The 27118-nt window shown below is 51.3% G+C and overlaps 1 pseudogene; it reads left to right on the forward strand.

Moving 5' to 3' along the window:
• The first annotated feature begins 6639 nt into the window (after positions 1-6639).
• LOC123581420 lies at positions 6640-26044 on the forward strand (annotated as a pseudogene).
• The last annotated feature ends 1074 nt before the right edge of the window (positions 26045-27118 follow it).

The raw sequence follows: 27118 nt of genomic DNA on the forward strand, positions 1-27118 counted from the left end.
AGGGAGACGGGGGGGGGGAAGGAGGGGAGGGAGGGGGAGGCCAAAAGAAATCTGGGAGGATGGGGGCGTTTGGGTGGCTCAGTGGGCAAAGTATCCGACTTCAGATCACGATCTCGTAGTTCAGGAGTTTGAGCCCCACGTCAGGCTCTGGGCTGACAGCTCAGAGCCTGGAGCCTGCTTCGGATTCTGTGTCTCCCTCTCTTTCTCTGCCCCTCCCCTGCTCACACTCTGTCTGTCTCTACAAAAATAGATACACGTCAAAAAAAAAAAAAAAAAAAAAAAAAAAGAAATCTGGGAGGATAGAGAACAGGACAGAGGTGAATGAGGCATAGATCAGGGTTAGAGGCAAAGCCAAGGCCGTGATTAGGAGTTCTGCCTTCGCTGCTGTCTGGCTTCAGGCCTCACGAAGTAAATCCTGACCACCAGGGAGCCCATGGGAAGTTGGCCAAGTGGGCCTCAGGAGCTGACTTCCATGATACTGGTGGTCTAGAAGGCTCCAAGTTGCCATGCTGGCAGAGTGAAGGAAGACAAGAGCATTCTGGCAAAGTACTCTGTAAAGGGGTCTGTGAAGGGCCGGGGACAAAGACCTGGAGAGAGGTGAGATTCGTCGAAGCTATGAGTGCTTCTGGCCCACGGACCTGCCCTCATTTCCTCAACAAACCCACCGCACACGGAGTAAAGTCAGACAAGCTTGTGGGGAAGAGAGGAGAGAAATATCAGCAGATCAAAGGGTGAGTTAAGTGTCTGGGAGACAGAGGGTTCAAGGACCGTCTGTCCCATGAATCAGAAAGGAGGGGGCCGCATCTCAGGGTTGCACCCTGAAGGCTGCAGCGAGGACCCCACCGTGAGGATTCCACCTGGCTTCTCTGCTACTCAACTTCTCCAGCCGCCAGTGGAACTCAAGGGTGCTCCCCCAGGGGCCCCCCAGGATTCTGAGCGTCTTGGTCCCCGAGTGGGACCTCCCATCTGGGCATTGAATGGGTGTGGGGGGAGCTCAGTCTGCACAACTTGAAGTAAGCCCACCTTCCACCCCAAACTCACATCCCCCGGGGGCTGTGAGTCAGCCCCCTGCACCGGGGTAAATCATACCAACAGCCTTCACAGAGCCCTCACTGTCTACACAGCTGTCTACACAGCCCAGCCAGCTGCCCAGGACTCGAGAGGACTCAGCATGGCTGAGACCCATCCCAAAGACGCAAAGCCACTTCAGGGAGCGGAAAGGCATCTTAAAAGATGCCTGATCGAAGGCATCTCCTTCTGAGTTTTCAGAAGGAGTTTTCTACCCAAAACCAACCAACCAAAGGACCAAATTGCAAGCGTGACTTGTAAACGGCGAAGGAATCGATGCCTTGCTCACATTTTGAGCGAATTACAAAATCTCTTACCCTGGGTCTTCCCCATTCTCCTGTACCCTCCTCCTTCTGTACTGAGCTTGTAAAAAAAAAAAAAAACAAAACAAAAAACAAAAAACAAAAAACTATAAATTTGGAACTTGATTTAAAGTTTTAAATAGATGCCCTGCCGTCTGTTACTTAAGCACGAGTAAGAAAGTAATTGTTCTACGTTTTCGTTTATAAAGTTTTACAGAAACATCCACGTTGTCATCAGAAAAAAAAAAAAAAATGTTTCAGTTCTCCTCGAAACGGCATCATTTTATAGAAACTTCTGAATCTTCGCCAAAAGGCCCCAGGGTTTGGGTTTGCCGTTGGTGGCTGCAGCTGAGCGTTGTCCTTGAAGCGGCCGTGACTCAGCTCATTCAAAATAGACTTGAGTGTAGTTCTCCCCTTCAAAGATTCAAAACTCATCCCTGGCACACACCCTGTGACCGTCGTGTTACCTCCGTAACATCTGCTCAGTGATGTCCCAATTCTACTGACTCATGGGGGAACCACAGGCTGCAAATGGCCACAGAGCTCACACATATGGAGTGGGCCGCACGTCACCTGCTGCGTGACTCAGCAGCCAACAGATGCCACCACGGAAGAGCAGAAGAAAGGCAGAAGGCCGGCGCGTGCACGAGAAAACACAATGACGTGTTCATCGCACGATTCCGGTGGCACGCGTCTCGTCGGGTGTGGACCGCCGGGGTCTCCGATCAAGTGGGTCGAGATGGAAACAGTTGTGTCTTTGGGCAGCAGAGGTCCAGGCTGGTCTGGAAAAGGAGAGGCAGCTGTGTGTCCCTCTTGAGTCCCTGGCCAGGGTCCGTGGGCTGCCCGGGGCCCTCTTCTGCCCAAGAAAGACGCTCTGTGCAGGCGCTGAGCACCCCCACGCTTGCGTCTGCTCCTGCCGCCGGCACCAGGGTCACTTGGGACGGTGCCAAAAGGGAAGTCTGGGCCAGGAACCTCACCAATTGTTCTGTGCCCGCTCTCGGGCCTTCCCGTGATCCTGCTCTGCCGACGCTCCTGTTCCCCGCTTCGGAAACAAACAGCCCACAGGGTGAACGAATGGGAAGCCTGCCATCCCAGGATCCATGGCGAAGCCGAACCGAGGGCGACAGGCGCTGGGGCATCTGGAAGGCCAGGGCCACCCGAGCTCCGGGGACCTCTGTCTGTGTGTCATCGTGACCAGTTAGGAGAGGAAGCACATTCGGCACAGCTTATCTTTTGAATACACCCGAGGAGACTGTCAGGGTGATCACCGGTCCCGTGTGACGGATGGGGAGGCCCAGTCTTCCAGAGGGTCACTTTCTGAGAATGAGGGGGCCGCCTTTTGGGGAAGGGTAGGGAGCCCAGGCGTCTGGTGTGTGCCAGGCCCAGCAGACTCCCTGGAAGCTGTGGAGAGGGCCTGGTCTGGAGGGAGAGCAAGAGGCTTATGGCTCAGGGACGGGCGACGTGGACAAGGCTGGGAAATCAGGCCAGGCCCTCCAGAAGTAAGCTTTTGCACTGAGCTTTGAAAGTCGACTCTGAAGCTCCCCAGTTTGAGTTCTTTTTCTTCTCTCCCTTCCTCAATTTCAGGGTTCCCTCCCCTGGTCCTTCGGCAGCCCAGGGACTCAGCATTGTTCTCGGATATCTAAAGCCTCCTGTTCTCTGTCCCCCCTGGGTCTCCCTCCTTTGCAACATCTCTCTCTCTCTCTCTCTCTCTCTCTCTCTCTCTCCCTCTGCAGCAACATCTTGTGTCTCCTCACTGAGAGGACTTGCCTCCTAGGACCCCCATGCTTCGTTATTGGGATCATCACCTCTAAGACTCAGATGAGTGACCATTTCTGGAAAAAATGTGCTAAAATAAAAACATAAAACAAATAAACAATTTTAGGACAACGAAGGCACCTTGAATCTAGGTTCAGAGCTTCTGAATGCGTTAGCCTCTGGCCCGTGTACATAATAATATTTCTCCACATCCACATTGAGCTTCCTAGCAACAAGCGAGAAATGAGCCCTCTGATCAGCCCCTCATTCGGGAGGATCTTTCTTGAGCCTGACCTCCTTTTTTGAGAATCTAATGAGAGCCATGGATTCCTGCCTCCGCCCCATAAAACGCACATATCTGAATACATCTCAAACCCAACATTCATTTTCAGAAGTTTCAGATTCCTCCTGGAACTCATTCATAAAACACCAACTCTACCTTCTGATGACACACTACTAATTGTGAGTCTAAGGACCCCATACTGTAATCTCCTTCTTTAAATGGGTCCTCTTCCATGGGGTCTGCCCTAAACCACCAGCTGGAAATCCTGTCTCCTTCACTGGGTCTCTCTCCTCCCTCTGTGAGGTCAAGGCCGTGGGTTTTCAGTACCTCTTGCCATGGCACCTGGACATAGGGTCAACATTGCGGGTCTGTTTTTTAATACCCTGAACACTGGGGTGTCTCCCACCCGGATGTTAAAGCAGGTTGAACAGTATACAACTTGGCTGAATATGTTTGCTTATTGGATAGGGAATGTAGCAGAACTAGGAGAAGGGAAACTGATAAAACTCTGTGTGAGGGGATACCAAAAAGAGTCAGAGGTTTTTTCTTTTAATGTTTTATTTATTTTTGAGAGAGAGAAAGCAGAAACAAGGGAGGGGCAGAGAAAGAGGGAGACTGAGGATCCAAAGTGGGCTCTGCGCTGACAGCAGCAATCCCGATGAGGGATTTGAACTCACAAAGCATGTGAGTTCAATGCGAGATCATGCGAGAGTTCATGCGAGATCATGACCCAAGCTGAAGTTGGACATTTAACCAACTGAGCCACCCATGTGCCCCAAGAGTGAGAGGTTTTTGTTTTGTTTTGTTTTGTTTTTTAAAGTCTATTTGTTTTTGAGAGAGAGAGAGACAGAGAGACAGAGCTCAAGCAGGGAAAGGGCAGAGAGAGAGAGGGAAACACAGAATCTGAAGCAGGTTCCAGTCTCGGAGCTGTCAGCATAGAGCCCAATGTGGGGTTTGAACCCATGAGCTGTGAGATCGTGACCTGAGCTGAAGTCGGGCGCTTAACCCACTGAGCCGCCCAGGCACCCCAAGAGTGAGAGTTTTTAATCTGTGAAAGTGGTGGCTGACAGGGCATATGTATATATAATATCAAGGAAATCATGAAGGCACACACTGGGATTTGCTTACCAAAACCGAAAATACTGAAATTAAGAACGCCTGCAAAAATTGAGAGAGACAACATGTTCTATTGGCTTTAACACTAATTTATGTAGTGGGTAAGGGAAACATATGGCCCTCATTATCCTGAGAGGTTATGTGAGTCACAGACACAAATAGGCTGAAGAAAGTTTTGGAGATTGCTGAAAGGAATTAAAGGAGCCCTAAATAAATGGAAAGGCATCCTGTGTTCAAGGGTAGGAAGACTTAATGTTGTGAAAATGGCAATACTATCCAAAGCAATCTACAGATTCAATGCAGTCCCTATCAAAATTTCAACAGCTCTTTCTTTCTTTTTTTTTTTTTTTTTTTTTTTTTTTTTGTAGAAGTGAAGGAATCTATTCTCAAAATTCGTATGGAATCTCAAAGGGCCCCATATATTCGAAACAATCTTGAGAAAGAAAAACAAAGCTGCATTATTTGTAGCCAAGGTATAGAACAGCCCAAGTGTCCATGGAGAGATGAATGGATAAAGAAGATAAAGAAGATGATACCTCTGTGGACTATTGCTTGGCTATAAAAAAGAATGAAATCTTGCCATTTGCAATGACATGGATGGACCGAGAAGGTATTATGCTATGCGAAATAAGTCAGACAGAGAAAGACAAATAGTGTGTGATTTCACTTGTACGTGGAATCTAAAAACCAAAACAGAGGTACAAATGAGACAAACAGAAACAGACTCATAGATGTTGGAGACACACTGGTAGTTACCCCAGACGGGAGGGGCTGGAAAATGAGCAAAATACGTAAAAGGGATCCAGGCGCACAAGCTTTCAGTCATAAGTCCTGAGGATGTAATGTACGGCATAGGGAATATCGCCAATAATATTATAATAAGCGTATATGGTGACAGATGGAAAGTAGACATATTGTGGGAGTCATTTCGCAGTGTATACAAACATCAAATCACTATGATGCACACCTGAAACTAATAAGATACTGTGTGTCATTTATACTTTAAATAAATAAATAGAAAAACAAAGTCAGAGAATTTGCACTTCTTGATTTCGTAACTACTACAAAGCTACAGTAACCCAAACAGTGTGGTACCAGCATGAGAATAAACACAGGGATCAACAGAACAGAACCGAGAGTCCAGAAGTAAATTCACGCATCTACGGCCAATTGATGTTTCACAAGAACGCCAAGTCCATTCAAGGGGGAAAATACAATCCCCTCCGTAAATGGTGCAGGACAAGTAGATTTCCATAGACAAAAGAATGAAGTTGAACCTCTCCCTTACACCATGTGCAAAAAGTAACTCAAAATGGACCAGTGGCCATAATGTAGATGCCAAAACCACAAAACTCTTAGAAGAAAACACAGAAGTGAACCTTCATAATGCCATATTTGGCAACAGATTATTGGATTTGACAACAAAGGCATAAGCAACAAAAGAAAAATATACTTAGACTGAACCTCATCAAAATGAAACTTTTGTGTATCAAAGGACATTATTTTTTTAAAGATTTTATTTTTAAGCAATCCCTACACCCTGTGGGGCTTGAACTCACGACCCTAGTCAAGAGCCACAGGCTCCATCGATTGAGCCAGGACATTTTTTTTAAATGTTTTATTTATTTTTTGAGAGAGAGAGAGAGAGAGAGAGTGAGCAGGGGAGGGACAGAGAGAGGGAGACAGAACCCGAAGCAGGCTCCAGGCTCTGAGCTATCAGCACAGAGCCCAATGTGGGCTCAAACTGACACAGGGCTTGAACCCACAAACCTTAAGATCATGGCCTGAGCTGAAGTCAGACGCTCAACTGACTGAGGCACCTGGGCACCCCACAAAGGACGTGATTAAAAAAGTAGAAAGACAATCTATAGAATGGGAGAAAATATTTACAGATCACATATGTGATAAAGATTTAATATCCAGAATATATAAACTACTCCTGCAAATCAACAACAAAAAGACAAGCTCAGTTTAAAAGGGCACAAAGGACCTGAATAGACATTGCTCCAAAGAAGATATCAATACGCACATGAAAAGATGTTCAGCATCATTCGTTAGGGAAATGCAAATCAAAACCACAGTGACGAAGGGTTTGGCCTTGGCAACCAAGGAGAGATGTGGTTTGAGATTCCACCCTGGATCAGCGTCATGGCCATGTGCTTGCTCATCCCCGGCATAGCCACTGCGCACATCCACACGTTCACTAACAGGGGAAAGGGAAAAAAGGCTTGCCAGATTTTCATATCAGTGGAGTTTGATGGAAAGAGGCACATCTCTGGAGTTAATCATTACTATGTGTCAAAGCGTTTGGAGACTATCAACAAAGGAAGCATTTTCCTTTTTTTTTCTTTAATGTCTATTTATTGATTTTGAGAGAGAGGGAGTGTGTGAGCAGGGTGGGGTAAAAGAGAGGAAGAGAGAGAATCCCAGATGTGGGGCTTGAACTCACAAACCATGAGATCGTGACCTGAACTGAAATCAAGAGTTCGACGCTTAACCAGCCGAACCACCCAGGTGCCCCTGGGTGGAAGGAAGTATTTTCCTGATTGATGTAAAATAACTCAGTTATGCTCATCTACCCCTTCTAGAAGGTTATGCACTGTATTAATGTAGTGCATAATAAAAACCACTGGTGTACCAATGTTCATTGCAGCCTTCTTAACAGCTAGAAGATGGAATCAAACCAAACATGCATCAAGAGATGTCTAGATAAAGATAACTTGGTATCGACACACAACGGACTATTATCCAGCCTTACAAAGGAAGGAAGGACTGACACATGCTACAACATGGATGACCTTGGATATGTTGTGCTAACATGAAAAGAGCCAGACACAAGAGGACAGATTTCGTGTGCTTCCACTCAGCCGAGGTACCTAGAACAGGAAAGTTCATAGAGACAGAAAGGAAAATGGGCACGAGGGACCTGGGAGCGATAGAACGGGGAGTTACTCTTAAAGGGCACGGAGTTTCTGTTTGAGGTAATGAAAACGTTTTGGAAATAGATAGCGGTAATGGTTGCATAACGTTGCGAAAGTCCTGAAAGCCCCTGAGTTGTACACTTTTAGAAAGATTGAGAGGTGGGGCGCCTGGGTGGCTCAGTTGATTGAGAGTCCGACTTGAGCTCAGGTCATGATCTCTCTCTTCCTGGGTTCGAGCCCCGTGTTCGGCTCTGTGCTGACAGCGCAGAGCCTGGAGCTAGCTTCGGATTCTGTGTCTCCCTCTCTCTCTGCTCCTCCCCTGCTTGTGCACTTTCTCTCTCTCTCTCTCACTCTCTCTCTCTCTCTCACTTTCTCTGTCTCTCAAAAATAACTAACTAACTAAATAAATAAATAAAAGATTGAGAGAAATGTGTGGGTTATAGTCTCATCACAGATCATCAGGAACATGGTGGGATGAACCACGGGCCCTTGCGGGCCCCCGATGGTCCCCGAGCCTCATTCCTCACAAGTGTGGGTGACGGCATTCCAGAGTGGAGTGCCTCAGCTTCTGCCACGGAGGTGCCCCTGAGATCCAGATGACCTGGGCGAGGCTGAGCCAGAGGCTCCGCAGGGACCTGTCCTGGGATGTGGCCAGTATGTTAGCTGTAGATGTTCCTCAGGCAAAATGGAACGGCCATGCACGTTTCCAGAAAATCCATTGGCCACTGGTGTGCTTTGGAGCATCAGACGTGTCTCAGGTAGAGAAAGTCCTTCAGGCGCAAAATATTCACTCTTTTAGAGAAAATATAGTCCATTGATTGACTAGTAAGAAAGAAACACTCTCGGGGAGCCTGGGTGGCTCAGTCGGTTAAGCGTCTGACTTCGGCTCAGGTCATGATCTCACGGGGCTCGTGAGTTCGAGCCCTGCATCAGGCTCTCTGCTGTCAGCCCGTCAGCACAGAGCCCGCTGCGGATCCTCTGTCCCCCTCTCTCTCTGTCCTTCCCCGCTGGCACTCTGTCTCTCTCAAAAATAAATAAATCTTAAAAAAAAAAATAAAGGAACAAAGAATGCAGTGGCAGGTGATGAGGGGATCTGGGAATTGGGGGTGGCGTAGCGGGAGACCAGGACTGCGCCAGAGGGCTGGGAAAGCAGGAAGTACAATCACTGCCTCGCGGATGAGTCCATCTGCCCCGCTGATCTTCCTTCCTGCTTTAGTCACTGCAGATACCACCCCCGGTGAGGGCCTTCGAGCCAGGGCTAGGTCACACCCCCTTCCGTGAGTGGCCCAGGACAGGGAGAGAAGGGCTTGCTTCCCAGACTTCCCTGCTGGAGGGTGGCCTACAAGACCATTCTCCCATCCACACCAAACGCACTGGGGAGATGTCATCCCTTAAAAGGGAACTGGGGGCCAACAGGTAGCAGGAACCAAGGAGGCACAGCCCAAAGCCCTATCCTTCCGTGAAATCCACACCCCTCCTGGATGAACCTCCAACCCCTCCCAGATTCAAGGGTTAGGATCCACACAAGGCTCTGTGACCGTCTCCTCCCCAGGAATCTTAGGGGTATGTTTGTGCATTGGGAGTGGCCGTGCCAGAGAGAAAATTCGTGGCTTTTTAACTTTGGCTGCACAACCTGAGGTCCCTGGGCTGTCCCACGAAAAAAAAGGAAAAAACGGCAATCCCACTGCCTAACTCTCAAGATCTTGGCCACTCCAACAGGAAGCAGCTCCAGGCCCACCGCTGGAGGGGGACATGTCCCCAGGGCAAAGGACCCCTCTGGAAGAGACTGGTGAAGTCTGGTGATGTCACCCCCTTCTCCCCATGCAGCTGATCCCGGGGAGACAGAAGTGACTCCTTGGAATGAATGGCAAGTACGACCTGTTCCTGGTCTCAGCAATCTGCAATGTTTGCACCGACGCCAGGCCAGAGGCAGGGCGGGAAGCCAGGAGGGGGTTCAGGGCCCAGCTGGCACAGAAGGACGCAGGGGGCCCGGGGTGGCTGGGGTGGGGGACGCAGGCAGGCTCGGGCTGCCGCAGCAGGGGCTGAGATCAGTCACACAGGGAAATGTCCCGGAGGAGGGGTCAGGCCGGGCTGGCGATCTGAAGAGGGAAAAGAAACAGGCTGACTCCACGCCAGGCCTGTCACCAGCAGAAACGTGCCAAGCCTGGAACGTTTCCCATTTAACAGATGAGAAAGTGGCCAGAGCTTCCATCTTCCCCAGGGCGGGGCGCGCAGCCAGTGAGTGGCAGAGCCGGGGGTCCAAGCCCCAGTCCCTCCTGGTCACATGGAACCAGCAAGGAAGATACGAATGGACGGTTGTGGATGGTGGCGACGACTCGATGAAGGACAGTGTTGGGATTCAAAGGGAGAGAGGCCTTGCTGGGAATTGCAATTGAGGGCTGGGTCTTACAACCCCAGGGGAGCGGGGCGTGGTGGGGGGGAGCTTCGGGGGGGGGGGGGCAGGCTTTTATCTCTTCCTTTTCCTGTCTCCTTCTACAATGACTGACTGACCGCCACTTCAAAGTGACATTGGAACTTCCACCCCTGGACACAGCAGGTGTCACCTCCTGGGAACCTTGCAGGCCAGTTCACGGCTTGCAGCAGTCCCTCAGGCAGAAGGGTGGCTCTGAGGGCGCTGTCACGGGGGCAAGAAAGGTGGTGCACGTGGACCGGACCTCAGCAGAGAGTTTCCTAAAGGCCCGTGTGCCCAGTGCCGAATGCCATCCCTCCCACTGCAAACCCGCTCTTTTGGGCTCCTGGATCCAATTCCAATGTGTTGTGGGGCACAGGGGTGCTTGCTCCACAACACCGAGCAATGCTCAGACAACACCAGGGTGCCCCACAGACTCCCCCTTACACACACACACACACACACACACACACACACACGTGCGCGTGCATGCACTCACTTCAGACACCAATCCAAAATCCAGGCTGTTACCTGTGCTTCCTACGGGCTGTAAATCAGAGGTTCCTAAGACCCCAGCTCGGGTTGGATTCATTTGCTAAAGAAGCTCACAGACCTTAGGGAAACATTTTGCTTCCTAGATTACTCGCTTACGATGAAAAGACACAACTCAGGAACAGCCAGAGGGGAGAGATGTGAGGTGCTGGGACAGAGCTCCGAGCTTTCATGACCTCTCCGGGGGTACCACCCAAACTGTTTCCGCCACCTGAGAAGCTGTCTGAACCCAGTCCTCTTGGGATTTTGTGAAGGTTTCATCACACAGGCGCGAGTGTCTAAATCATTGGCCATTGGCAATGGATTCAAACTCCAGCCCCTCTCCCCTCCCTGGAGGGGGGCAGAGACTGAAATTTCCAACCTTCGGATCACCTGGTTGGTTCTCCTGGCAACGAACTTCCAATGGCTAGGTTACCTAAAAGTTTTCCAGCAGTCCCCTCATTAACATAACAAAGACACATTTATCACTCTTATCAGGGAAATTCCCAGGGTTTAGGAGCTCTGGGCCTGGAACAAGGTCTAAGAGGAAAATATATTTATTATAAATCAGGACAGCACACTTTCCCAGCACATCCCCCTTTCTGTCCAGCTGTGCCCACCCAGTGGGTGGAGGCAGGCCGGGAATGCGGGCAGTGGGTCCGAGGGAGGTATCTGTGATTGGTCCTGCTGCCCCTTGCCAGCACCTGAGTCAGGAGCAAACCCATCCTGAGCTTGTCCTCTGCAAAAGCACTGGCTGCAATTTGCAGAGAACATTTTCCTGCGACCTCCAGCCGGTCCTGGACTCTCTCTTGCACTGATGCTCCCCTTGGCCTCTGATAACTGAAATCATGCAACGGTGAAGGTAATTCTGAGCGATGTTATACAGGACCTCAGGCCAGATTGGAGGACACGAACATCTATTAAAGATCAATGGTATTTTCTCCCTTGCCTTCTCAGCTCACTGTTTAAAACAAAAACTGAATTAGAACAAAAATGTTGATACAGTAGCTACTAATAAGAGTTAGGCCGTTATCTTATCTTGGGCAACTTGCTGAACTCTTCCCAGGGCTGTCCCAGGAATCTCCTTGATCCCATGTAACAGATGAGTAAAGTGAGGCTCAGAAAGGGGAGGTGAGCAGTGCAGCCCACACTGCTGAAACAGCAGCACAGGGCAATGAGCCTGCAGTGTTGGCCCCCCAACCCATATGCTCTATTTCACTTGCATAGGGTGAATGCTACCGCCTCCCTCCAGCCCCCCATCCCCGATCCCGGTGGCCTCTCTAATTAGGAAAGATTTTTCAAGTGAGAATAATCAGGACTACTAGGGATATACTTAACTGTCAGGCCCCACCCTTGCCTATTAATATCCTATTATTCCCGGAGCTCCCAGCATTGCAGCTCAGTGCTCTGCTGGCATTAGCTAAATGTGTGTGGCACAGCTATTGCTTCCAGGACAGTCTTCCAAAGAGGATTATGATCCGTTTACCTGGTTCCTCAGTTGGCTGTAGGGTTAAAAGTCATCAACACCAAATACTTATGTGCAACGTTTTTGTCCAGCAGCCCTATTTGGAGTGGGATGGGGAAAGGAGAAACATATAGAAAGTTAAAGTGAAAACCCAGTGCTACATTGTCAATTTTAAGCAATAAGGAAATATCCTGGGGGGTGGGGGGTGGGGGGTGGGGTGGGGGGGAGAGTCACTTCTGATGTTACCAATATAATGTTAATGTTAATGTAATGTTACTAATGTTGATGTCACTAATGGAGCATTATCCCTATTAACATCGGGAAAGCGTTTAGCTGTCCTCAGGGTGCAGGGTGCTCCCTAAAACCTGCAGCTGCCTGGTTGTGGCCAATTTTGGGTTTTAACCGCTAATTAAGCTCAGCTTATTCAGAAACAGGCTGCCTTCGTGATCAAGGGGAAGAGGCTCCACGCTCCTGGTACAAGAGGCCCTCCCTGTGGGTCCAGGACCCTTGGTCTTTGCACCTAGCTGCCAGCCACGCTCTGTTTCGGTGCTCAGCTCTTCTGGACAAGCCTGGTCTCCACCCGACCCAAACCAGGTCAGATTTAAGGATTAAGGTTCCCACATTTTAGCCCTATGAGCACAGTTAAATAATGATAATAATGAATCTACAACGACCCACCAACATCAAAAGACCTAAGTGTGAGCTATGCCAAAGGAAACTGGCCCTTGATAACCGATCAGGGAGAGCGGATGGGGGGTAACTCATTGAACACTAGGTCTCAGGACAGACCCTCTGAGGCTACTGTAGTTTGGGATCTGGGAGTGACCCCAGGAGCTCCTCCCACAGAGAGGTTCTCAGAGAACCTCAGAGAACTCAGAGCCTCCTTGGGCGGTGATCCTCGGGCTTCCCTGGGGTCGACTCGGACACTTCAACACGGCTGCTGTTCTGGGGAATGCACCCCAGACTTAAGAGCTGGCTGGGGCTGACAGCGGCCGGGCCACCTGCTTGGCAGAGGCGGGAGGGGAGGCCTGGCCAGGCCCCCTGCAACCACCCCCCAGCACTGGCTCAGATGAGAATGGACCGGAGTTGCCTGCAAGTCCCAAGTGACTTCTGTTAAAACCCAAACCTGGGAGTCACTGCTCTCAGCTGCTACAATCCTCAGGAACACTGGGAGGACATTCCTTCCTCGGACCTTATGAAGGTGGGCACAACCTCCCCCACCAGACCCGGAGTGCCTCCAGGCTCCAAAGGGTTCTAGAACCTGCCCCGTGGCCCTCATCACACGCTACCCCAGGGACCTCGAGTAGAAAGCTCCCTTCTTTGCCTGTGCGGTGCAGTTGGGATAATTTGTAATACATTCCTTTTTGCTCTTCATCAACTTCAAATGTATCAAGATGTCCTGAGGGCAAAAGAACCGATTTAACTCTCTGATTAGAAGGAATGCTCTTGGCCTAACGCCTCACTCATTTTGAAATACTGACATTAACCGGGAAAATCACTCAAGCTCTCTTGTTACTTCCTGTGCTTAATTAAGTGGCTCTGCAGGTGACTCACCCTTTTATTTTTCAGAATGACATCAGACTTATTTTCCATTTTAATAGCCTGGTTACTTCATTGATTTTTTAAAATCCAATTTCACTTTCTAGTGCAATTTTTTATCTGTTTTTTTTCCCCCCTCCACCCCAGGAAATGTTAACTCCCATAGTGGCTAAACTCCAACAATTACAAATGCCTCAGTTTTGTTTTGTTTTGTTTTGTTTTTTAATTAGTCCCGGGTCCAAAATCAGAATTTGAAGAAGGAATTAGAGGTATAGTCTTTACGTGCTAATCACCTAAATAATTTCACAAAGTGTTGGAGTTTTTAATATAATTAACTATCGGTGCTATGCCCGAGAGGGGTCCCCGCATCCTGCAGGTGGTGTTGGGGTCCCTGCAAAAAGCCCCACCCACAGAAGTCACCTCTGGCTCTCAGGTCCCTCCTGGCCCAATGAAATCTTCACTCTGTTCACTTTCCCCCATCGATTCAAGGAGGGTGATTTGAGCTCCTTCACTATTGATCGGGAGGCTGTTTAACATTTATTAATCTGGAGGTTAATTGTCATTGTTGTTTGGTAAAGCCCGTTGTTTGAGGGAAGACGGGAGATTTTCTCCATATAACACAGTTTGGACTCACAGTCTTGAGAAAAGGCAGATGCCAATGTTTTGCATGGCCCCTGACATTTGTTTATTATTTGTTTCTCTTTCTGTCGGGGGTGGAGGGGGGGGTTATTTGTTTGGCGCCTGGGCGAGCTGAGTGAATTTCATTTTCCACCCCTCACTGAGGGGTTTTCCTCCATTTAAAGGTCATGTCCTGATTCGATTTCCCAAAAGGAGCCACCCTGGACGGGACAGGGAAAGCACTCATCTTGGGCCCAGCCCTGCTGGGCCCTCAGCATTACATCAGGGCAACGTGCACAGACCCAGTAACAGCAGCCCAAGGTGGCCCCAGCCTTCTCTCTGGACAGGACCCAAAGGGAACCAGACACGGGCCAGAGGTGAATCTGGTGCTGCCCAGAGAGCTTCTTCCCCAAGGTTCGGTTACAGCCAGAGAACTTGCCAGGGCTGGGTGCACTACAGTACTTCGTGATGCGTTTTTGTTTTAATCCAGGAGGAGTCAAAGATATAATGCATGTGGTAGGCACTCTGACGTGCCAACTGTCTTCCTTCTTTAATATTTGCATAATGATAATGTGAGAGAGTTGACCGATTGGCTGCAGGACTGGAAGAATATACACTCCGATGATCCTTTCCCCGCTAAGAAAGGTGTCAACTATTTGCTCGTAGTCACCTTCTTGCTCTTAGAATGTCCTGGGTCCTCTGAAGAACTGAGATTACTTCTAGACTAATGTCTCACTTGAAGCAAAGCGGCATCATGATGAAACATGTCATGGTCTGTCCCTTCAGAAAGTTCTTTCTAACCTGTCAGCGGTGATCAGAAATTATACTAGCCATGGGGTGGGGACAGAGAAACCTGAGCTGGATCCCTGCACTTGACTAGCTGATGATCACCCAGGAAGGCAGCTGGTCCACAGAGACACCCATGACAAGAAGCGATGGATGGCAGTGGGACAGGGAGAGAGGGGCCCAGGTGGTAGGGAATGACGTCTAGATAACAGCACCCACATTGCTATCAACTTTCATAGCTTTCTAGAACCCAGCTCCATGTTTCTGCTTCCACTGGGTTCCATGTGTGGATGATCCCCCATATCCCTAGAGCCTCAAACCCAGAGACAGATTGCCAGCCCCTTTACTGACATCCCACAAAAACTCTTCAAAAGACATTCGTGTATGTAATAGACTTTACCGAACGGTGGGTGGGGGTGCCTGGCTCATAGAAGGTATTCAACAAATGTTTATCGGAGGACTCCGTCGTCGGACTCCAAACTGAACATTGGAGTAGACGTCTTTGTTCTTTTTTTTTTTTTTTTTTTAATTTTTTTTTTTTCAACGTTTATTTCTTTTTGGGACAGAGAGAGACAGAGCATGAACGGGGGAGGGGCAGAGAGAGAGGGAGACACAGAATCGGAAACAGGCTCCAGGCTCCGAGCCATCAGCCCAGAGCCCGACGCGGGGCTCGAACTCACGGACCGCGAGATCGTGACCTGGCCGAAGTCGGACGCTTAACCGACTGCGCCACCCAGGCGCCCCGACGTCTTTGTTCTTTTTAAAAAAATGTTTATTTATTTATTTTGAGAAGGGGAAAGGGGCAGAGAGAGAGGATCCCGAGCAGGCTCTGAGCTGTCAGCACAGAGCCAGAGTGGGGGCTGGATCTCACGAACTGTGAGATCATGACCTGAGCCGAAGTCAAGAGCCAGATGTTGAACTGACTGAACCACCCAAGCGCCCCATAGACACCTTTGTTCTTAGGCATCTCCAGGCTTCACCCTTGAGGATCTTACTCTGCGGACTTCATCCTGCAACATGGCCCTCCCTGCCGGGGCCACCGAATGACTGAGTTTACTCCTCATGGGTCCCGATTAATCCCCGCACTCTTCCAGTCATGCCTGCTGGGACGATGCGCCCTATCATCCCATTCGTCCACCCCAAATATTCCGGGGGTGTCTGGGGTGGGGGTCACCCATACCCTCGTCGCCAGGACATGAGGAGGGTGGAGTGGCTGGATGGGAAGGAGGAGGTGGGTTTCTCAGAACACCGCCCCACCTTGGGCCTCATCGCCTGGGTGTCTCCGCTGGAGGGACACCAGGGAATTGGGTCATTTATCAGGGGAGCTGAGGCCAGTCTCTGACGCATCAGACCTTCCCGGGGCCTCTGTCCCAGAGCCATGGTGCTTTCTTCTTGCACAGCTAAGTTTGTTCTTCCTATTCACCTCCTCGAAACTGAGCAATCGTTTCAGGTATCGTCCGTAAGTAGCTAACTTGAAAAGAAAAGCAAGAGAGCAGCTACCATAAAAATCAGGAGGATCGTTACCTCCGGTGGAGGGAAGGAGGGAAGACACCATTTGGGGGGCACCGCAGGACTGTTCTGGAAGATGCTGTTACTTCTAACCTTGGGCATGGAGGCCCAAGTGTTCGCTTCATGATTATTCCTTAAACTGCTCAGATACATGCTCGGCACTCTTCTGAATGGGGGATACGTGTCATGAAGCGTGTGGCACATTCCACAATAAAAACACGCGTAAGAAGTGTTTCTGCCATGGCTACCTCTCCCTGGCCGTTTTGCCAAGCTGCGCCGGGTCCGGTGTGCCTCTGGGGAGGACCCGCATCGGCCACCCATGCCGCCTTCCCTGCCTTTCGCCACAACCCAAGCCACATCCCTCTCTGATTTCCAAAACCCGTGACCACTGTCAGAGGGCCACGTTGTGGGCGCTCCCGCGTCTTCTACCTTCCCAGAGGTTCCGCACAACATAGAAACATTAAAAAAAAAAAAAAGAAAATGTTGCAGAGAACGCTCCTGCCGTTAGCCCTACCTCCATCCTGAGTTTTCCGCTGCGGGGCACGTATTACCATAGGACGCAGGGGGCTGAGGACAAGTAAGAGCCAGACCTGCTCTACCCAGGTCCGTCCCCAGCGATCCTTCCTCCCCGGCCCCCTTGCTCGGCTTCACTCTCCCCCACGACCTAGCCCTTTGTTGCTCTTGTGCCCCAACTCCCAGGTCGTCCCTCTACCACCTGTCAGCTGCAGCCTCTTTGGATTATCCGCTCTGTGCTGTTGCCTGGCCTTGCCTTTCCCCCACCTGTTCGCCCAGTGAATTCTCCCGGACCGTCTGCAGACTCGTCCCTGCCAACATCAGTGCCCAGGAGAAGTCTTGGTGATTGCACATCCAACCCACCACCTCCAGCTTCCCACACCTGGCCACAGAGCTCATGCCAGGGGTACGTCCTTCATGGCCCTTTGGACTCAGAAGCTGCTATTGATTCTACTGGCCGGATGCATGCCTTTCCTTGGAAGTGTTTGCGTAGTGAGCCGGCGTGCGGGCTGTCGGCAGTGATACAATGAATTGTTCATGGGTTCCAGCTCTCCTGTGCGTCTGCGGGTCCGTAGTGAGGATCCCAACTCAGTCAGGACAGGGCCGGGGGCGTTCACTCCCACTCGCCCTCCCAGACCATCCCTACCCCTTCCCCCCGTGCGAGGCAGCCACAGATTCACGTCCCACCCCTGCCTCTTCCTGTGTGCTCTTCGGTGAGTTGCTTAGCCTGTCTGAGCCTTAGTTTCCTCAAGCATTGAGTGGGGTGATAATTTCTTCTTCCACCCGTCGCGGTTTCATCCACAGACTGGCCACTGGCTGCGGTTCCTTCACCACCTCAACCTTGGGACCCTGATGTGCCTTCCTGGGCTCTGGAGCTCCTCCCTACAACGTCCTCCACAGCCAGCAAGGCCACCATCGTGGGGAGAACAGCCGCCTCCAGGGGAGTGGGAGACCAAGAGAACCACGTGAGTTTAGACTCTTGCCAGTCACACAGCTAGTTGGAGATTGTGCTCAAAGCGTTTCAGGATGGATTCAGCATTCAGTCTACATACACATTTTTATTGAGCGTGTATTATGTGCCAGGCACTGTGTTGGAGCTAAAGATACAGCCGAGCGTAAAATAGCCTGTTCCTTGCCCTTCTAGAGCACACAGTCTGTTACAGCAGCAAAAACTAAACAAATAAACAGGAATTAAATTCTGCACAGCAATAAGAGAACGGGGGCTGGCTCAGGGGAAGGTTCTCCCAGGAGGTGGTGTTTAAGGGTGAGTAGTGTTGGCCACCAGGGAAAGCAAAGGAGTGTCTCTGGGGCGGGAACAGCTTGCACAAAGGCCCCGAGGAAGGGCTGGAGGCTGGAGCAGGGGAGAAGGGCAGGGCGGTAAGAGAGGAGATGTCATCGAGGTCCCTCTGTAGGCTGGGAAGGAGTTTGCATTTTATGCGCTGTGTTGTCAGGCACCCCCGGTGGGTCTGCTGATGGGGTGATGTGGTCTGACCTGCATTTTGTTTTGTTTTGTTTTAATGTTTGTTTATTTTTGAGAGAGAGAGAGAGAGCATGAGCAAGAGACAGGAGGAGAGCCCGGGGGGGGGGGGGGTGGGCAGAGGATTTGAAGCCAGTTCTGCACTGAGAGTGCAGAGCCTGACACGGGATTCGAACCCAGGAGCCGTGAGATCGCGACCTGAGCCGAAGTCAGACGCTTTCACCGACAGAGCCACCCAGGTGCCCCTACTGAAAAATGCACCTGCATTTTATAAAGTGCACCTGGACTGCTGGGCTGGCTGGAGGGAGAGACAGGGGAGCTGGCAGATTGGCGGGAGAAGCTTGCAGAGGCAGGCAAAGGTGGTGCCCTGGGGCCCCACACACAGGCAGCGGGCTTCTCCAGCCTCAGTTTCCTCTGTGTGACAGGGAACACTCTCGCCTCCTAGCACTGTTGTTAGGGTGACACATTCGCAAGGGGCCTGGCGCCCTGCCTGGCCTGAGTGAACGCTTCCCACGAGACCCTCCCTCTCGCTTTTAGTAGGAATTTTCTAAGGACCCAGCAAACCCAGACTTTAGACATCACCTTTCCCTTTTGTGTTAAGATGGAAAGAAGTCCTCCACTTTAACGGGGTCAAGTGTACCCATCTTTCATCCCTTGGTTTATGCTTCTTGTGCCTCACTTAAGAAGTCCTTCCTTCCTTGCTATGGGGTCTTAAAGATATTTCCGTTGTGGTTGGAAAGCTTCGTTTTTACGTTTCGGTCTTTCATTCGTGTGGATCTGTGTGAAGCCTGGCTCCCTACTGCTTGGCTGTGTGACTTTGAGCAAATTGGGTGCCCAGTGTCCCCACCTGGCCGCTGAGAAGGTTACATCAGGTCATCTCTGAGGCTTCAACCCGTGACCAGAGATACGCCCGTTGGGTGTGATGAAATCACGGCACAGATTTCCTCGTGCCCTGCAAAAATGCAGCCATACTGCCAAGGTATTGGCCGCCCTGCCCACTCTGCTGTTCACAAAACAAAGCACCTTGTCAAAGCAGGTTTCCCAAGGCCCACTTCCTGGCCAGAATTTCACTGTGACATTTTAGTTACGTGTTATGTCCCAGGCTGAGGAGGGAAGGGGAAGCCTCCAAAACGAGTTGTGATGAAAACCATATGTCCAGCTATACTGGTATCTTTGGAAACTCCCACCTGCAGGATGGCTAAGCCCTGCGGGTCGGCGCGCATCCGGGTGGAAACGTGTCTCCGGAAGTGAGCGGCTGGCTATAAAAACAAACAGACACACAAACCCCCAGTCTGCAGTCATGACGATACAGAGGGTGGAGGACAGTCTGTCATGCGACTTGGGGCTGACCCTGCCCGGTGGTAACAGCATGTGGGAGGAGTTCTTGAAGACCCCCCAGTCGGGGGAAGGTCGGATAGAGAGGAGGTGATGTTCCCGGGGGGGTGGTACAGATAGGGAAGCTCAGCCCAGGCTCATCTGAGGAAAAGTGTGTGCAGATGACCATCATCAGGGGCAGGAAGATGCGGTGTCTTGTAGGACACCAGGGTGGAAGAGACTGGGAGGATGTTGGGAAAGAAAGCCTTCTATCCACAGGGTCCCAAGTCTTGCGAGGCAGAGGCCAGCTGTCTCTATCCCGTGGCAAATTCCTGAGAAGAGAGAACCTGATTGACTTGAGGTCTGTGATGGTTAATCTTTTGTCAACTGGATGGGGCCATGGAGTGCCCAAATGTTTGCTCAAACAGTATTCTGTGTAGGGTGTTTCCACAAGGGTGTTTTGGGATGAATTTAACCTTTAAATGGACAGATAGAGTAAAATGCATTGTTCTTCTTCATGTGGGTGGGCCTTATCCAATCAGCTGAAGGCATGAATAGAAGAAAAAGGCCGACTTTTCTTGAGGAAGAAGGAATTCTTACTTGATCGCTTTTGAGCTGAGGCATTGGTCTTTTCCTGCCTTCCAGACTCTAGCTGAAACATCAGCTTTTCTTGGGTCTTGTGGCTGCTGGCTGTGACTCTGGAACTCAGGTTAGTACAATACCTTTGACTCCCTTGGGCCTCCAGCTTGCCAACGACAGTTCTTGGGAATTCTGAACCTTCATAATTATGGGAGCCACTTTGTGTGTCTGCCGTGTGTTTGTGTGTGTATGTGTGTGTGTGTGTGTGTGTGTGTGTGTGTGTACAATCTCCACACTCCATAAGCATAGTGGTTCAGCCCTTGGACAGTCCTTAAGCATTTGTATGTCAAGACCTCGCCCAAGGCTTGCCTGTGGACAGTGCTCAAGTGTGGCTTTTGAATTAGTGGGGACTGAAGTGGCAGCCAGCACGTGAAGCCAGAGGATCCCGAGGCACTCTGACTAGCAATGTCAAAAAGGGTCTGCCCCTCAGCTATCCCCCACCCCCAACGGTACACATGCAGAAGCCACACCAGTCACCCTTGAGTTAAGTTCCAGCAACTTGGTGTCCCAGGGCCCCAGGCAGGTTGTGTGGCATTGGGAGGGGACTACCCCCCCCCCCCCAGACAGTGCAGGACTCCAGGGCAGGCTTCCTCCGAGCCTGGCATCTGGGCATGTTGTTGCCACTTCCAAATGGTTTTAAAACTTGTAGGAACCAAGGGGCCGTGCCAGGACTGGGACGTTCTCTTTCATGGAAGACTGACCTGTGGATGAGTAACACCATCCGAACCCCAGGGCAGCGTCCGTCAGCAGCGGGCGAACCCCAGCGAGCCACGGCTCGTCCCGCACCGACCCTGGACCACAGTATTCCCTCTACAGCTCCTTGTTCAGAGCCCAGCACCACCCGAACCGCAGTAGGGGAAGGTGTGAGCAGGAGACAAGTGCAGCACACTCTGCCCTCCTGCCCGGCCTGCCCCTCTGAAGACAGCCACAGCAGTCCCACCCCAGGCCCCAGGGAGCCCCTCAGCCTGGAGCCCTTCTGCTTTGGGGCCTCCCTCACGCTGTCTCCTCTTACGGGAGTCTGCCTCTTTCTCCCATCAGTGTGTCTGCGCCTTCAGTGAATTGCTGAACGATGGACAGCTGGTGGCACGTGGGTCGTGCACTTGCTGTCTCTGATCTCACAGTTCTGGATGTCCTTGGACTCCATCTACCATATCGGAGTCTGTACGGGAGTAGGGTGGACCCTAACCCAGCAGCTGGGATCTTAAGGAGAAAGCAGACCCAGGAACGCATGCGCGCACACACACACACACACACACACACACACGCACACACACAGAGTGGTGGGAAGACAGAAGCAGAGACTGGAGTGGCGTGGCCATAAGCCGAGGTCTGCTGGCAACCACCAGAAGCTGGGAGAGGCAAAGGAGGACCCCCATTAGGGCCTTCAGAGAGACATCACAGCCTCGCCCACACCCCCATTTCAGACTTCTGGCCTCCAGAACTGTGAGAGAATAAATTTCTGTTGTGGAGTCCCTCAGGTTTTGGTTATCGTGTGAACACGGTGCAGTTGCGGACAACAGCCTATCTCTTAGCGGTGCCTCTGCCTCCCTTGCCCCTTTCAGTCTGGACCTTTCCTCCCCCCCCCCCCCCCCCCCCCCCACTGCCTGGCTGGGGGACTTCCAGAACCACCTCTAGAGACCGGCCTAAAATCCACTAGCTAATCACTCCAGACTCGGGTCGGGATCCATTTCCAAGTTTTGCACGTGAAACTCTTCTCATATCCAAGTCCCGGCTGCGGTGTTTCCCAGAGCGCGGTGGGGATGGTGACCAGCAAGATGGCGGCAGGCGGCGTGTGCATGATTTTAACGGTCGTGTGTGGTTTTAAGGAGATTTGGAAAAAGTGTAACTTGAACATGGAATCCATGATTTCATGAACATTATTGCTTAGGATGAGGTTAGGTAGAAATCGAGTTAAAGTTGATGTGAAGAGAATAATAAGTAAATGTGGAACATATTGGCACGTGAATTGCTGAGGTATGGGCAGTGGAAGAAACAGCATTGTTTGGGAGAAAGACAATTCTGGGTTCAGATTCTGTTTTTCCTACTGGTGTTGGGTCCCAGTGGCAATTGCTAAATCTTTTACTTCAGATTCCTCTTCTTCTTCTTCTTCTTCCTTTTTAATATCTATTTATTTATTTTTGAGACAGAGAGAGAGAGAGAGAGCATGAGCAGAGGAGGGGCAGAGAGAGAGAGAGAGAGAGAGAGAGGGAGACAGAGAATCTGAAGCAGGCTTGATGCGGGCAAGAACTGTGAGATCATGACCTGAGCCGAAGTCGGACACTTAACCGACTAAGCCACCCAGGCTCCCCTCAGATTTCTCTTCTGCACAGAGCATCGTACGGCCTTAATTGAAGGTTTTCTGAGAAAGATTAGGACAAAAGGTGAATGAGAATGTGCTTTGCATGGTACCCAACATATGGGGATGCCCAGCGAATGGGGTGTCCCTGCTGCAATGCCCAGCAGGGCTCCCACTCATGGTCCACACCACTCCCATCCTGCTGTGCCCAGAACCCTGTGTCTGGATCAAAGAAAGCAGCAGGCTTGTCCTGGTGAGAATGCAGAGGCCCTGTCATATGGCCTGGGCAACCAGAGCAAGGTATGTGGGTACCTTGGGATAAGGGACAGCTCTCCTTAACCCCTACCTCCTCGATCACCTTTATTCCTGGAGGCATCACGCTAAAACCACACTTTCGCTGTTGGAGCTTTGGGATAAACACATCTTAGGTCACCCTGGTGGTGAGCAGGGCAGAGGGACGCCAGTTGCCTTATGAGGCTGTGCTGGATCATGCTGTCTGGAAAGTTCTGGAAGGAAACTTCTTGCCTGGACAGTGCTGGAAAGATCCATGAGGAACATCTTATGCCGAGGCCCGAGTGCAGTGTCTACAGGGCCTCCAGCTGCCTTTGGTGCAGAAACACGTAGATGTTCCATCCCAGAGCCACAGGGGCCCTGGCACTGTCGCATCTCACAGGGACACATCTCCGATTCCCAGGCCCACTTCCAAGGTCTCTCGTAAATGCCAGGCCCTAGACACATGCTGCGGGGACGCTTGCAAGGCCTCCCCAGTCTTCAGGGTGCCTGCTGCACTATCAATTACAGAAGATGTTTTTAACTGACTTGAAATTAACTCATTGTGTGTGTGTGTGTGTGTGTGTGTGTGTGTGTGTGCCATAACGTTGCCTCGTCCAAGTAATACTATCATTACAATTATGGGCTTTGTTTGATGTATCTGTGATATTTGTGTGACAAGTGTCTCATATTGATTCATGTGCTATATATTTATTTATTTTGGTAAAATATACATAACCTGCGATTTACCGTTTTAATCATTTTTAAGTGTACAGTTTAAGGCCCACAATTTCTAGTTCATTTTTTTTTTAACTTTTTTTTTTGGGGGGGGAGTCTATTTCTGTTTTTGTCATCTTTATACCCATCGTGGGGCTCAAAGTCACAACCTCAAGATCAAAAGTCACAAGCTCTTCTGACTGAGCCAGACAGGCACCCTTCTAGCTAATTTTAAAATGCTGATATTGGGGGGGGGGGGGCGCACCTGGGTGGCTCAGTCGGTTGGGCGTCCGACTTGGGCTCAGGTCATGATCTCGCAGTTCGTGAGTTCGAGCCCCGCGTCGGGCTCTGTGCTGACAGCTCGGAGCCTGGAGCCTGCTTCGGATTCTGTGTCTCCCTCTCTCTCTGCTCCTCCCTCGCTCGCACTCTGTCTCTATCTCAAAAATGAATAAACATTAAAAAAAAATTTTAATAAAAAAATAATAAAATGCTGATACTGAGGGAGGCTTGGATAGGTTGAGAAACCTCACCTCTGCTCACAGGTACCTTAAGGGTGTAGATGGAGACTTGAAATGAACCCAGCTGCCTTGATTCCAAAGCTGTATTTGTCATGATGACAGTAACCAGGGGGACACCAGCAGCCACAGCCACAGTTAACATTTACGGAGCCTTTACTATGTGCCAGGCGTTGTTCTAAGAACTTTAAACTTTATATGTGCTTATAATCTCATAAGTATATACCTAGACACTCAAATATATATGTCATTTACATTTACACATGTAATGCCGTATATGTGAGCGTGTATGTGTGTCTATGTACATACAGAAAACCTCATTTAATCCTTAGGTCCAGCCCTGTGAGGTGGGTACTGTTTCCATCCCCATTTTACAGATAAGGAAACGGAACCAGACAGCTGAGCTGCCCAAGGCCACACAACCAGCCCGAAGAGCCTGGAACGTAGCCCAGACTCTTTGGCTCAGGGCTGGGTTGTGACCACTCACACCTCCCTCTGTGGTGGGCTAAGGAGGGTGGACGGATGGAGGTCTCTCCTGAGACCCTGCCATGGCACTCACCCCAAACAGGGAGGTGAAGAGACTGGTCACAGTGTGTCACACGAATGACTTCGGTCCCTGTCACCCCATGGGAAGCTTGGGGCAAACCTCTCTGGGCCTGGGTCTGGGCCTGGGCTTGGGTTTGGGCTTGGGCCAAGCAGAGAGGGAGACGCACATGCCTCCAGAGGTTCTGGTTGTCCCCTGGGCGATGGGCAGTGTGCATTGTGCACCTTCCATGGGTATGGAAGGGCAGCCAGGGACCATGACCTTGAGGAGAAAATGGCCCCTTAAGATTGACCCTGTGACCCACAGCTCATCGCCAAAGTGCTTCTCAAAGATGGGCCGCTGTATAAATGAAGCACCAGTCAAACACTTGGAAAGAGCAGGTCTGTGGGCGGCCTGGGAGGGGTGAGTGACTGTTAACTCGTAGCTGCTTCCAGAGGAGTCTCTGCCTTTCTCTGGAATGAGGAAGAAGGCAGTGGGCAGGACCTAGCTGGGAGCAGGTGCTCTCTCTCTTTCTGCAGCACCAGCCCTGCCGACCCGCAGCACTGGACGCAGGACCCTCTTCGAGCCTGCGGCCCCTTGTGAGCTGGGCCTCTGGGGGTGGGGCTCGGGGGTGCGTTTCTAGATGGTTTCTGGAGACCCTCCTTCTCGATAAGGCCCCTACCTGTTACTTTTCAGCCGCAACAGCACATGAAGTTTCTGCTTTTATGTATTTATCTTCTGGTTCTGGCTCCTGGCCTGCATCTCTGTTCACGAAAAGGGTTGGAGCGCCGGGCTTCTAGGGCCATGTGCCCAGCAGTGCCCAGCAGCACTCAGGAAGATAAGATTATGACCAGGAGTGGGGCACTTGTGCTTGTGGCTTGCTCCTCCTATGGCCCTGGGCGGGGGGGGGGGGGGGGGGGGGTGAGGGGGGGGTGGGGGAACAGTCTGACACAGGGGGATTTCCCCCTGGATACAATATTGCAATTATTTGGGGGGAGGGGTATGCTGCTTTTACAAAAACCTTCTATTTTAATTGGACCTTCTAAGAGAAGTGTACTTAGAAGACTTTTGTTTGTTCCCTATGTTGTATGGCAAGATACACGCGGTGGCCACTCTGCCTTGACGTCTCTTGGGTCTAAGCTGCCCCCTCACTCCCACCCACCAAAGCCCTGGCCCGGAAGATGCCTCTCATCGTGATGCAGCTGACGGGGAAGGAGACAGGCACGAAGACGCCCTTCTCTGCTCTCCCGGTGCCAGGACCCACGCACAGAGCAGAACACGAGGCCCGGAAGAATCTCACCCTTTCGGCTCCGAAGGGGGTCCACATATGGGGTCATGAAGAAACAGAGAGGACCCCATGCATCCCAGTTTACAGAGAATGAGAGACCCCCAGCCCCGATACTAGACGTCTGTCCCATGGGCCCGTGTGCCCAGTGGGCACTTGCAGGCTGGCCTGGCGGGGGCACAGGCCCTGTAGGCCCCAGTCTGGTTTAGACCCCAACTGGGTTGCACACCATGGGCTACCCCGCTTCATGCCTCGGGGTCCCCATTTCCAAAATGGGCTAATGGAGCCAGTCTCAGCAGGACGGTTGGCAGAGTTAAGAGCCGATGCTCCGGTGGTGATGGGGCTCAGCACGGCCAGAGGGGCTGTGTCGGCTGCATGGCTTCTGCTCAGCAAGGCGTGCGCCGTGGTCGGCTCGGGGCCACATCCACCCGAGCGTAGTTGAACTTCAGCTCCGAGCCATGGTACCTATCCGACCAGGGTGACAGCCCCTGAGAGCCCGGAGCAGCCCGACAGCCTGCCATCTCAGTGGAGAAGGCAGGCTGGGCTCCAGCCAGGGGCATTGAGTGCGGGTGCCCAGGCCAGCCGCAAGTTCAAGGCTTCCGGAAGCGAGCCAGCTCTCACCACTAACACACACCTACACGGACACACACACACACACAGACGCATTCACACACCTATACACATTCACACACGTGTGCACGTACACAGACACATGAACATACATATGTGCACGTGGGCACACATTTACACACACACCAAGCACACGTTCATACGTGTAAATGTACACACACACTCCGGCATGCACAGACACCTAAACTCACTCATGTACACACACACACACACACACACACTCCCACACCAACAGTACCTGGTCAATACATGGGGTTGGCCTTGCTAAGAGAAACAGGTCCTTCTCAATCATCCCCTGTTGTTCCCACTGGGTACCAAAGGACGTGGCCCAGGGCAGCCTTAGAAGGACAAAGTCCCCGGGTGGGTGATTTCCCAGTCAGGAGCTCAGCCCGGGGGGACTGCCCGGTTTTACCTGGTGACATCAGGCCCCTTGTCACGTGGGGTCGGCACCCTGCAGCAAATGCTCTGACAACGCCTGCGCCTCTGCGCGAAGGCCACCTGCCTCCCTTATTTCCCTGTGACTCATTCGACACCTCTGGCCACAGGAGGACCCGGACCCGGACCGGCATTTCTGGAGCCTCGCTCTCCTGCCTGCAGGACCTACACCCACGTCAGCCACTGGCCAGTCCCAGCACG

The sequence above is a fragment of the Leopardus geoffroyi genome, chromosome A3 (assembly GCF_018350155.1).
Source record: "Leopardus geoffroyi isolate Oge1 chromosome A3, O.geoffroyi_Oge1_pat1.0, whole genome shotgun sequence".
In the NCBI taxonomy this organism is placed as follows: domain Eukaryota; kingdom Metazoa; phylum Chordata; class Mammalia; order Carnivora; family Felidae; genus Leopardus; species Leopardus geoffroyi.